Source organism: Dipteris shenzhenensis, chromosome 30 (assembly GCF_047967505.1).
Source record: "Dipteris shenzhenensis isolate YYH24624 ecotype China chromosome 30, Dip_SZ_1.0, whole genome shotgun sequence".
Lineage (NCBI taxonomy): Eukaryota > Viridiplantae > Streptophyta > Polypodiopsida > Gleicheniales > Dipteridaceae > Dipteris > Dipteris shenzhenensis.
The window spans coordinates 31,416,205-31,430,131 of NC_141625.1; the positions used below are offsets into that span (position 1 = coordinate 31,416,205).

Sequence of the window (13,927 nt, forward strand, 5' to 3'; positions counted from 1 at the left end):
TGTGAGAATAGAACGTGGAAATGTCTCCTCCACTAAACAAACCGCCTCCACTGACATAACTCGAGCATTCTCAAGCGTGGTGGGATCTATTTCCTTTGAGCTCACATACCTCACAAGCTCGCCCATCTTGTAAATACAATCTTTCACGTCCTTTGATGCACTATGTGAAATGCTAGTAGGTAGTATGAACTGAACCCGCGAGGAGGTGGTTGATTAGTTGCTTATAGCTATTCACTCACAAATTTGAAAGGAAAAAGATATTATGCATATAAAATACTTACTTGGAGCATCTTGTGCCAATCATGAGATTTCAAGCCATATAATTGCTCTCCACCTCTTTTCTTGCTCTTTGTAAAGGCTCCCTTCAAACACCTCATGCATCCAGTGGGAGTACGAATTGTAGTAATAGCGCACTTCACCGTCGCCATCTCTAGCTTTGATAACATCCACGGTGCACGAGGTAAAAAAACACGCCCATTTGGTCTCTCTTGAGGCCAAGCTTCACGCATCCTCCCTGTGGTATGCAGATCCTCCCTTATGCTTGCCGAATCTCATGTCCCATTCAAATGCTCCCAAATGGTAGATGCCACATTCTTGAAGATAGCATGGGATCGAGCAGGTGATTGATCTTGAGGTGGGACCAATATGGTAAACGATAAAAGATGGAGTATCTAAACAAAATAAAGTGTTAGCGTGCAATCTTTACTTTCAACCAATATAGCCAATCTTTACTTCCAGCCAATAGTTACAAATCCTTACAGGCTCATGCCAAGTGGTGGAGGAGTCGTGGAACCGTCCCAAATTCTCATCCAATCTCCCGCGGTGAGTGATTGTGGGAGGACTTCATTCCAAGGGGCGACATATCTAGGATGATCAGGTGGGAGAAATCGATGGTGATTCTCATAGATGACCTTATTCAATGCGTCTGCCCGTGAGGCAACTAGCGAAGGACCACAAACAGGACATGCATGGTAACCCGATGTAGTGAGACCTGAAACAATAGATGCAATTAAGAGTGGAAGGTGGGTTTAGGGTGCCACGTCCTTTGCCTATTCATAATTTAAAAATGCAATGCTTACCTGAACACTTGCCATAGCCTGGGAAGTCATGCATCGTCCACATCAAGACTACTTTGTAGTTGAAGTCTCGTGACAAGGGAGGCCTGCTCACATCATGCACCTCGATACCTCTCCAAAGTATCTCTAGCTCATCAATCAAAGGCTCCAAATAAACATGAGGGTTTTTGACTTTATGTTTCCCTGGAATTAGAAGGGACAGCATGACATGTCCTTTCTTAATAGCCATAGAGGGTGGAAGATTGTAATTCACCAATACCACTGGCCATACACTGTAAGACGTGCTTTTGAGACCAAATGGGTTCACACCATCCATACCCAATCCAAGTCTCAAGCTCCTAGGTTCTTCCTTGAAGCTTGGCCATGTGTCTTCAATATGCTTCCATGCAGGAGAGTCCGCGAGAGTTCTCCACTTGCCATCGGTTGATCGATGGGAGGAATGCCATGACATGAGCTCTGCAATAGATTTGCACTTGAACATATGTTGGATGCGAGGGATTATGGGAAAATGTCACAATACCTTACGAGGCACGTCCAAGGATTTGAGTTCTGCTCTATAACTTGCCTCTCCACAAGTAGGACACACTCTTGCATCCGTATGTAGTCCACGAAACAAAACGCAATCGTTGACACATGCATGGATGCGCTTGTAATCTAATCCTCCAAGAGAGGCCACATGTTGCCTTGCCATATCTCTTGAGGTCGGTAATTTATTCTCCCTTGGAAGCATTTTACACAATAGCCTGCACGTGAAGACCATAAATGAGGAAAAGCATTCGAGTAATTGACCCACGCGCATAATTCACCATGTTTGCAAAATCGACTTTAAAGCTTACTTGAGTAATGCATTCAAACTTGCATTGCTCCATCCATAGATGGTTTGCAAGTTTAGTAACTCAAGGGAGGCACGTAGAACAGAGAATGTGCACCCCTCAAACAGTGGAGTCGATGCTGCGGTAAAAAGATCATCCTGCTCCATCCTATTATCCCTCCCTTGATGGACATATAAATCCCGCACCATATCATCAAACACCTCCTCCTCCATGGCTTCATGAGGTAATGGCGGAGGGCTACTATCACCATCACTCCATGCATCCGTAACGGTCCCTCCTGAAGATCCCACCTCATATCGCCGACGCTTCGCCTCCTCACGACGGGCATAGGGTAACATGTGCGGGTGTGGCAGTGCATCCTGTATCAAATTAAAACGGGATCATAACTCAAACATATGAACACCCATAGGTATCTCAATCATCCTTAACTTACAAACCCTTACCCTGTTTACGGTCACATCCCATTCTCCATACTTTGAGATATGATTGAGTGTAATCCTGCGTGCACGATACATGTTTCCTCGACATCGATCACACAGACATTTGATTTTTTGCTCCAACCACATTTCGCGATGGTGGATACGGAGGGATTCATCCTCACTGGAGCTACTTGTTGAAGATGGAGACATCCTACAAACAAACAACCCACCAAATTTGCTCTTCTTCAAATGCTTAATTTAAACTCTGTGTTGCGTCTATCGCCGCGTCTATAGTCATGTCTAACATCGCGTCTAATGGCGCATCTAAATGTGCATCTACTCTGTGTATTTAAACGTGCCTGTAGATGCGCTAATAGACGCGACTATAGATGCATCTACTCTGTGTATTCAGATGCGACTATAGACGTGCTAATAGACGCGACTATAGACGCGGCTTTTAAACCTGCTTTTCGGCACGCCGCTCGCTTTGCTTTTCTTCTCATTACTTAAACTTCGCGAGCGGCTTCCTTCCTTCTTTATTAGCAGTTCCATAGATTTGAAGCTTAAGAGAGAGCCTCCCATACACAGTTCCAAGCTTTCACTCAAGATAAAGGGACCGTACCTACATTTGCTTCCAAGCCTAAAGAAGAGGAGGAGTACGAACAAGGAGAAGAAACAAGTTTGGAAAAGAAAGATCCTTCCATACCTTTTTCCAAGTAAGTCCTTTTGAAATTGTTCTTGCTTGCTCTTTCCAGTTTTGTACTTTCTCGCATCCACGAAATGCAGGATCTAGGTATGAGTGACACGTTCTTATGTTGGGCGCAACGTCCTTTTCGACTTTTTAGTATTCTTGCCTGTCGGAGTGCGTCTATAGGCGCGTCTTAGGCCGCATCTAAACGCGCATCTACAAGCGCGTCTGGCTTGTTGTAGACACACACAGACGCATCTATAGATGCTCACACAGACGCCCTATTAAACAGACTTTTAAATGCACTGTTAGATGCACTTTTAAACGCACTGTTAGACGGATTGTTAGACGGACTGTTACACTGACTGTTAGACGCACTTTTAAACGCACTGTTAGACAAACTGTTAGATGCGCTTTTACTTGAATTGTTAAACGCTCTGTTAGACGCGTCTATAGACGCGCAGATCAGATGGGTCTATAGACGCGGTCTGACAAAACCTCTTTTTTGTTCCCCTTTCTTCTCAACTCCCAAAGTAATAGATTTGTTTCCTATTTTCCAGTTCAACATGTGGCCAGGAAGTGCTTCTAGCTCACCTAATCTGCGGGAATCGATTTGGAAGGATTTATATAATCTTTTAGGACACCCTCCTAGTCCTGTGGAGTTATACGGGTATATGACGGGTACCCTTAACACTCCCCAGGAGTCGGCACTACAGACTCCGAGCCACCCCACACCGCCTGAGATCACCCCAGCGGAGTCCGCACAGCCGTCTTATGCCCCTTCTTATGCCCCTTCCCCCGTACCGTCTTATGCCCCTTCCCCCATGCCGTCTTATGTCCCTTTTGCCATCCCGTCTTATGCCCCTTCCCCCATGCTGTCAGGAGGTCCTTCTGTCTCAGCGAGCCGTTGACGTACTCCCCAGCCGTCGAGACTCGGTTCTCCAGCTACGAGTGGTTAGCATAGTCCCATGCAGTCCCCAGCTACGAGTGGCCAGCGTACGAGCTCGACACGACAGGGTAGCAGGCGTAGTAGCAGGGAGAGCGGTGGCGGATGCATGGCACAGTGCTTTGGGCCATGTGGCGGTGAGGAGGAGGATGATTCAGATGATTTAGACGTGCCTTTGGGTGATGGTACGATTTATTATGACATCACTCAAATAGGAGGCATCTTGATGGATGCGCGGGGGAAGGACATCATGGCCTTCATGCGCTCTGTAATTGCTAACAATTACAGAGATTGCTTTATCCACTATAAAGACCACCCAAAGAGGTTGGATGATGAGACCCTCGCTACTATTCGCTCTAGGTATCCTAACCCCCCCAATCGCCAGTTCACAGATAAATGGGGGAAGTCAAAGATTGTTACGATACTTAGCAATAAAAGATCTTCCCTTAAGAGGCAGGCACTAGTGGAGCTTGCCAGGCTTGAGGCAGGTCAACCTCCAAGGGGCCCGCCCCACACCACTCACAAGCGTGAGTGGAAGAAGGCAATGAAGTCAGCGAGGGAGGAGCCCAGTCTGCAGGACGTGGAGGCACGGAGGATCCAGATGGAGGAATATGGAAGCGCGCATTTTGGAGCAGGGGATGTTGAATCATGGGAGGCCCAATTTGTAAGTATCGATCTCAAATTATATTGCTTATGTAGTTTATTAGGAGGTTGGTTGTTTCTTTGTACTAATCCCTCCACAAAGTGTATCGCGGTCATGCAGCTTGAGATCGTAGGCAGATACCCTACTCCAGTGGAGACAGCCTACCACCGCCACCATCGCAGAGGAGATACATGGAGGCACTTCTATGATGACGGGTTGATTACTGAGGAGCAGTATACCCGAGCTACTGGACAGGCCCCCCAAGTATTTGAAAGTAATTAAATAATGCCAAAATTATAAGTAAAGATTTGATTTTTCATACATTGATATATGTTGTCCCTTGTTTACAGGCCCGTGCACAAGACGATGAGGAAGAGGAGGAAGGAGGCGCAGAAGGGAGCGTGGAAGGGAGCGAGGACCTAGAGAACATAGATTAGTCGTATAAGTAATGCTAGCTACTCTTTTTTGTACTTAAAGCCACTGGCTTGGCTTCTGCCTCTTGTATATAGACTCCTCTTATTTTTTGTACTTGAAGCCACATGACATGGCTTAGCTTCCTTATTTTTTGTACTTGAAGCCACATGGCGTGGCTTAGCTTCGTGCTATATGTATATACAAGCACTTTTTGAGCTTTCAATTTTATTGCATTTTGGAGTTGTAATATTTTATTTGGAATTGTAATTAAAATGCGGTTGGCTGTAAGAATTGAATTACAGAATGTGGATATGGGATTCTTGTAACTATATAGCATACACAACATACACACTATTCTGTAAAATTTTTTTTAAAAAAAAGGCGCGTCTATCAGTGCGTTTAAAACTGCGTTTATATTCGCGTCTGTCTGTTCGACTTGCATCTATACGTGCATCTATAAAAGCGTTTATAAGTGCGTCTATTTATGCGTCTTTGTGCACGTCTATACGCGCGTAAGTCTATAGATGCGCAATTAGACGCGGGTCTCCAGACGTGCAAATAGATGCGCTCGTAAGTTTTTATTTAGTTCATGAAACGCGTCTGTGCGCACGTCTATGGGTGCTTTGTCTTGTTGTGACAAAAGTAAATCATGAAGCCTGATCACCTCTAATCACTCATTACTAGACACTCTAGTACTCTAGTGAGCATGCAAACGCGGTGAGACTGGTATGTTTTACTGCACTCGTAGTGATCATGCATGCTTAAGCTCGATGGTAGGTGAGCACGCCATTGCGGTGACTGGTAATTAGTAATTAACTGCCAGCCCAGTGGAATCTTAGCTATGACAGACCTAGTTCATGCGGTTGAGCAATGCATAAGATACCTATATATAGAAAATTCCCTAAACCTCACCAAAAAGGGCTACACCCAAGCAAACAATGAGCCGATTGCCTATTTTAAGTGCCAAGGACCTCACTTCCTCAGAGATTGCCCCTATAAAGATGGTCAACTCTTGCCCCCATGAGCTACGTCTAGCACAAATGCACTGTTATGCATAAGCTATGGGGTGGATCACCTCTTCAAGGATTGCCCCATGGGACGAGCCCCAAAGGTGACCCTAGACCCTAAGACTATATTAATATGATAAGTATTGAAAGGGGCCAGGTTTTGTTGGTGCCCATGAATGTCATCACTAGGGAACAAGCGAGGGCCATGATTAGAAAACGCAAAAAATAGGCCCAAAGAGAGAAGCAGATTTGACCCCATCTAAAGAAAATAGTTTTTTAGGAGCCACCAAGATCGGAGAGGTATCAGATAAGCTTAGCATCCAAAACGCGGGTCAGATGAGGACACTACCATCATATCCAATTCCACCTTGTCTATAGGTACTTGATTGATGCTAGGCAAAGCTAACCATTGGCCTAAGAATGAGAAAAAATGTAATAGGTGGATGGCGACAAGCGTAGGGCTTAAGCTCAATGGTGTGCAGTGAATATCTTGACCCTAAAATTGAGAAGCAATGCCTTAAAGAGGCACAATACCTAGTTTGTGAATGCTAGGAAAGATTTGAAGAAAGGCTCAGGATTGGTAAGGGTAGGGATACCATACACCCAAGACACCAAACCCAAAGCAAGTCCCCTAAGGCCACCCCTACACTAAAGAAGATAGGAGGGCTCAGAGCACACTTCGATAGGGAAGTCTCTCTTAAGGCAAAACATGTTTGAGGAGGACACTAGGTGCTACTAGGATGTGGAGGAGGATCATACATCCTTTTATGGCTTTGAGGAACTATAACAATAGAAAGGCCAAGAACCATCACCCAACTTTGAGATGTAGCAGGGCTCACTGACTTCTTGTCCAAAGAAGTTAAAATGCCTATAGCAGCTCTATTGAGGGGGAAACCTATCCTCTAGAGAGACCTATCTGATTGGATGAAAAGATATATTGTCACACCCCAAGAGGTGGCCACCAAGGTTGTAAGAAGTCTCCACAGAGGAACCACGCCTGCTAAAGATTCCAATTAATAAGCTAGGTCAATACTTTGAGAGCGACAACGTCATCAACATTGTCCTCCCAATTAGCTACCAAAGCAAGAATTACATGGAAATCTTGAATAGAGGAGCTGGTGTTAGCATCATCACTAAACAATGCTAGGCTAAATGGCAAAGGCTCATCCTCAAAAACACCACCCTAGTTGTCGAACTAGCCGATGGAGAAACCATCCAATTGATAGGGTTGATGAGGGACATTAAGATCAAAACCTTTGGCCTCACCTACTGTGTTTAGTTTGTGGTAATGGATTTCTATGGGCAACCATATGATTATGCTGTTATTTTTGGAAGACCCTTCATGCACCAACTAGGTCTAGTGGTCCTTAAATAGGATATCTTTGTGCAAGGATGATCAAATCATCCAAGTTGCTAATCACAATAGGATACACAACAGTGAGTAGCATGCAAATTACTAAATCGACCTTAGCTCATTTGAATGCAGACAAATGTGTTCAATCCAATTCGATTGTAAATATTCCACAAACCATTAGAAGAAGTCACTAACATAAAAGAAACATAAGTTGACAATCTGAAGCAAGCTCCATTGAACAAAATAGATATGAAATTGCATATTTTAGTTCCAATTTTTAGTCGAATTTGTGGGATTTTTTCATTTTTCCTAGTATGGTCCTTTTGTGGTGTCCTCAGATTCAATGGTGTGTATAGTTCAATTTTAGAGCCTGGGGTGCCAACTCCCTTTAGTAAGAAAACCTATCCAAATCTTGAGTATGAGATGAATTTAACAATATGCCATGAGTAAAAATTATTCAAATTAACATGGTTGTGTTCTACACTAAAAGAGCTTTAAATATGTCTTTACACCTTGAAATTTGGGTAACACATGAAAAAGTTACATTAATTTGAAAGGAGATGGGTTTTCATATTTTAGTGTATTTTTTATTTTACCCCCCCTCATCCAAAAGACCCCCCCCCCTTGGGCCTCACATATTATGAAAAATATATACAAATATGAAAATCTTGCATATTTTTCAAGCTATATACCTTATATTTTGTGGGAGGGGGACCTGAAAATTTCATATTTTTCCCTTGCATATTTGAAAAATTTTAAGGAAATCCATGCATATTATATATGGACCTTGTCCCCCCATACCTTGGATTTTGGATGAGGGTAGTAACATATTATATATTGAGTTGGCGCCCCAGGTTTTGTATCCTAATTTCCTCTAGTAGTCAAGGTAATTGGCCCTATTTACAACCAACTAGTCATCCTATATACATGGTTCTTGTCATTTGCATCCTATTTAGGACTCTTGTCTTTTGGAAAAAAATCCAGCCTACCTATTAAGAATTTGGATCCTCATATTTAGCATATTGTCTCTCTCATATGGAGGCTCTCATGTGAGATAGTGATCTCTAGCTATCCCTTCACCAACATAATGTGGGGGATACCGATGCGTTGAATGAGACACAACAAAATGATATACATGAAACTCTAATATGTTTGCATTCACATTTTGAAGTTGATATTTCTCACAATATTTGTAATACCAATTATGATGATAACTATAGATGGAAATGCAAGAAAATAAGCTTACCAAGTACAAGAATAAATAATGATTTTATTTTTAAAAAATGGGTTCATACCTATACACAGATGTAGATGTATGTAAAAACAATTTACACCTCTTAAGAGAATTTAGTTGGGGGGTGGTTATCTCAAACATTCTAGTCTAGTATGACACATAGGCATTGCAAGTGACCATGGGACGAGAAGCCCCCCTCTCATCCCTGTCGCACGTAGTGATAACGTGCTTCGTAGTAATGAGCTCGAAGCGCTTTGAGGGTCATCTTTAACATGGATTGAAGATCGGCCCGCTTGGAACAACACATTGTCTGGAGACGTGGTCGCACCATTGGAACAGCTGTGTTTCGTCCTGGACGCAAGCACAACGAGTTGGTACGTATCAATAAGCAATAGTCTATCGATCTCATCAGTCAGCCCGTGTGCAAAAGTATACGTAATTAGGTACTCGAAGCGAACGAGCGAACTTGTAATGCAGCCCTACTACTACTGTTGTTAGAGGTACATGGGGAAGAATTGAGCCTCACGTCGACATTACAGGTGGTAGTTCGAATGCCATCCGATGCCTGGTACAAGCACTGGGCGGTGACTTATGGATGAATAGGAAATTAGAACCGCCGACGGGCAGAAACATAAACTTCTGGGTATCATCAGTGCCAGATTCGTCGCAGTCCGTTTCGAAAAGAGGATCTCCCTGGGTCGAACCAACGTACAAGCAGCGGGCTAACCCACATGGCTCTGCGCCAATCTGGCTCCACCCGTCGCTATCGGGACTGGTGGCGCCGAACTTGAAGTTCACGGTGGTGAAGAGTCCCCATTGGCAGCCATAGTTGATCATCTTACCGCCTGTGAGGCAGAAGTTTCCCTGCACATTCCAGCATCCGTCAGCGGCACTGTTGTAGACCGCTGTCCCGGAGAATAGCTCGACTATGACCCCTGCAAAGAGATCGTCATAGGTGCTCAAGTGTCGTTCTAGAACAGAATAGCGCTCGATACTTCGAGCTGTATGCTCACACGAAACCATATAAGAGGCGCACTATCTGTAAATGAAATTTATGCTGAACGATCTGCGGATACGACGTATATTAGTAAAACAACCGAGTCAGACGTCGACTTCCGAAGCTAAATCCTCTTCGTATTCTTATCGTGAGACGGTATGGCAATGGCATAATGACCTATGATGATGCCTGCAGCCGAGAGTGCATCCGTAGCAGGTGTCGTGTACGAGACAATATCAAGGCCAGCAGCGGGAGCCGCCCAGGTCTCGAAGAGTTGGTAATAGTTGACACCCTTGATAATGCTGATGGCCCCGTTGATGGGTCGAGAGCCAGACGTAGGGATGGAGGTGCAATCCTGGGCTATGGTGGTGATGTTCTGAAGGAGGAGGAGAAGAAAGGTGAAGATGAGGAAGGGGCAGCGGTGGGGGGTTGTTTGCATGGCTGTAGGAGAATACTGATGGACAAGACGCTGCATCTGTGCAAAGATATAGATGCGGGGCTTTTGAAGGAAAATGGATTCCTACAGTCTACAGAGTGTCGAGAGCCAGCTGCATTCCATTGAGCCTTGACTTCCATAGTCTAGAGAGCATCGACGGCCAGCAGGTAATTTGGCGTTAATACTAATGCCGATTGCCAACTGCCAATGATTAATAAAAAATTCCAATCTTGAGACTGCAAATTTTGGAGTGTAACTCGTAAATTTACTTTTCAATTTCAAAAATCCTTTAAGCTTTTCATGTTTTAGTTAGGTTTTGACCTTAAAACTTCACGGGTTTTAGGAAAAACCTGGGGAGGTGGATCTCCAAATTCACATAGAACTTCTTTGTGGACATTGAGCAAACCACTATGTCCTCTATCTAAAAACTATAGAGTAACAAACAATAAAACAAAACCATCCAATGACATGCAAAAGAGAAATTAGACCTCGTCACAAGTAAATTGGTCCATTGGAAAAAAGCAAGTGAAAGAGGCACATGAATTATTAGTTCTAGTGTTGTACCAATACGACAAATTATATGCACTGAAATATGCAATACAAAGAAAAAGAGCTCTAGGTATCAAGAAAATTCAGAGAATGGATTGAGACAAACAACCGTTTGTGTCATGTGATTCTAAAACAAAAAACGAAACTCTGATATCTTGTGTGTGTTCACTAGGAGAAGGTGCACACTTCCTTTTCATCACAAATGAATATTATATGTGCCCTCTTATGAATCTTCCCATTACATATAAAACTCACGAATTGAATTAAGACATGGCATTCAAAAAGAGCATGTGAATGTCATAATCATTGCAAATAATGGCTGCCAACGATAATCCATATATCCTGACAAAACGGGCATTTCTATTCAACTTTAAGTGATCCAATAGGTTTTTAATATCAAGGGCATTTGACATGTTCATTCATCTTGATGTTGAGGGTTGACAATATTTCTACTCTATTACAATGATAAGACATTTACGCCATATTATAATTTCTTCTTGTATTGTAGGCTCTTATCCCATTCTAATATTAGGATATCTAAGAAGACAAAGTCAAAGACAATGACTCCCATGATGAGACGAAGGCCTACATTAAACTATTGCAAAATCTATTTTGTCGTAGGTCTAATTAGGAATAAGCTTGCAATAGTTTCTTAGAGAGATTAAGAAATTCTAAGTTCTACACAAAATCCTTCTTTGGAAATTAACTTTTTGAAGTCTTGTGATACAAATCATTGACTCCCTTCGAAAAGGTCACAAATTTCAAACCATGAAGCAATTGATTCTAAAGTGTTAGGGGACGATCACCTTGGGCAATCTTGTCTTTAGTTTTAATGCCATATGATACCAATAATCTATCTATAGAGGATGGTCTATAGGTAAAGTTGGTAAGAGGGCCAATTGAATGACTTACTTTTGAGGAAGGGGGCACATAGAACAGAGAATGTGCACCCCTCAAACAGTGAAGTTGATGGTGCAGTAAAAAGATCATCCTGCTCCATGCTATCATCCCTCCCTTGATGGACGTATAAATCCCGCACCATATCATCAAACACCTCCTTCTCCGCGGCTTCATGAGGTAATGGCGGAGGGCTACTATTACCATCACTCCATGCACTCGTAACGGTCCCTCCTGAAGATCCCACCTCATATCGCCGATGCTTCGCCTCCTCACGGCAAGTATAAGGCAACATATGCGGGTGTGGCACTGCATCCTGTATCAAATTAAAACAAGATCATTATAACTCAAAAATATGAACACTTATAGGTATCTCAATCAACCTTAACTCTTTAACACTTACCATGGTTATGGTCGCATCCCATTCTCCATACTTTGAGATGTGATTGAGTGTAATCCTGCATGCACGATACATGTTTCCTCGACATCGATCACACATACATTTGATTTTTTGCTCCAACCGGCACATTTTCGCGATGGTGGATACGGAGGGATTCATCCTCACTGGAGCTACTTGTTGAAGATGAAGACATCCTACAAACAAACAACCCAAAAAAATTTGCTTTTCTTCAAATATTTAATTTTAAACTCTGTGGCTCGTCTAAAACCGCGTCTGTCTGTTCTGTGGTGTGCATCTATAAGCACGTCTAAAACTGCATCTGTCTATTCTGTGGTGCGCGTCTAAAACCACGTTTGTTTAGTGTATTTAGACGTGCTATTAGACGCGCCTATAGATGCGGTTTTTAAATTTGCTTTAAGCGCATTCGCTTTGCTTTTCTTCACATTACTTATACTTCGCGCGGCTTGCTTGCTTTGCTATTAGCAGATCCACAGTTTCGACGCTTAAGAGGAAGGCACCCTCACTTACTTCCAAGCTTACACTTAAGAGGAAGGCACCTAGACTTACTTCCAAGCTTAAAGGAGAAGAGGGTGAACAAGGAAGAGAAGCAACTTTGAAAAAGAAGAAGAAGCTTCCATAACTCTATCCAAGGTAAGTCTTTTTACATTTATATTTTTTGGGAAGTTTACTCTCTTTGGATTTTTCCTTTCTCGTATCCAAGAAACGCATGATTTTGGTATCAGTCTTACGTTTTTGTGTCGTGCGCATGTCCTTTTCTACTTTTTAGAAAAGTCCATCTGTCGGAGCGCATCTATAGGCGCATCTCAGAACGCCTCTAAAAGCACATCTACAGGTGCATCTAGATGTGCTTCTACAGGCGCGTGTAAACGTGCATCTAGCCTGTTTGCAGACATAGACAGCTGCATCTATAGATGTGCTGTTATATGCGAAAATAGATGCGCTCTAGTAGTAATCTTTTCTTCCTTTCCTCTTTCTTCTCAGCTCATCAGTAATTGTCTTGTTTTCTTTTTTCCAGTTCATCATGTGGCCAGGAAGCTCTTCGTTGCTGTTCGCTCTAGGTGTCCTAGCCCCCCCAATTGTCAGTTCACAGATAAATGGGCCAAGTCAAATATTGTTACGATACCTGGCAATAAAAGATATTCACTTAAGAGGCAAGCACTAGTGGAGCTTGCCAGGCTCGTGGGAGGTTAACCATCAAGGGGCTGCCCCACACCGCTCACAAGCGTGAGTGGAAGAAAGCAATGAAGTCAGCGAGGAAGGACCCTAATCTGCAGCACGTGGAGGGACGAAGGATCCAGATGGAGCAATATGGAAGCGTACATTTTGGAGCAGGGGGTGTTGAATCATGGGAGGCCCAATTTGTAAGTATCGATCTCAAATTATATTGCTTATGTAGTTTATTAGGAGGTTGTTTCTTTGTACTAATCCCTCCGCAAAATGTGTCGCCTTGCAGCTTGATATTGTGGGCAGATACCCTACTCCTGTCAAGACAGCCTACCAGTGTCACCATCACAAAGGAGATACATGGAAGCACTTCTATCATGATGGGTTGATTATTGAGGAGCAGTATATCTAGGCTACTGGAGCGGCCCCCGAGGTATTTGAAAGTAATTAAATAATGTCAATATTATAAGTAAAGATTTGATTTTTCATACATTGATATATGTTGTCCCTTGTTTACAGGTCCCTGCACAAGAAGACGAGGAAGAAGACGAGGAAGGAGGCGGAGAAGGGAGCACAGAAGGGAGCACAGAAGGGAGCATGGAAGGGAGCGAGGATGTGGAGAACATAGATTAGTCATAGAAGTAGTGCTAGCTACTCTTTTTTATACTTAAAGCCACTGTCTTGGCTTCGTGCCTAGATAATATGTAAAATAGTTTTGCCAATATCAATGATGGGGCTACGGTTCAATCTCATCCTCAATGAGATCAACCCTTGCCAAACTATCTACTTCAAAATCCAAACAAGTGTTTAGATCTACAAATACATTCAACCCACTACTACTTGTGCTAC

The 13,927-nt window shown here is 43.1% G+C and overlaps 1 pseudogene; it reads right to left on the minus strand.

Annotated features, from left to right (window-relative positions):
* Positions 1-8,881: 8,881 nt before the first annotated feature.
* LOC147881982 (uncharacterized) lies at positions 8,882-10,050 on the minus strand (annotated as a pseudogene).
* Between the last annotated feature and the right edge of the window lie 3,877 nt (positions 10,051-13,927).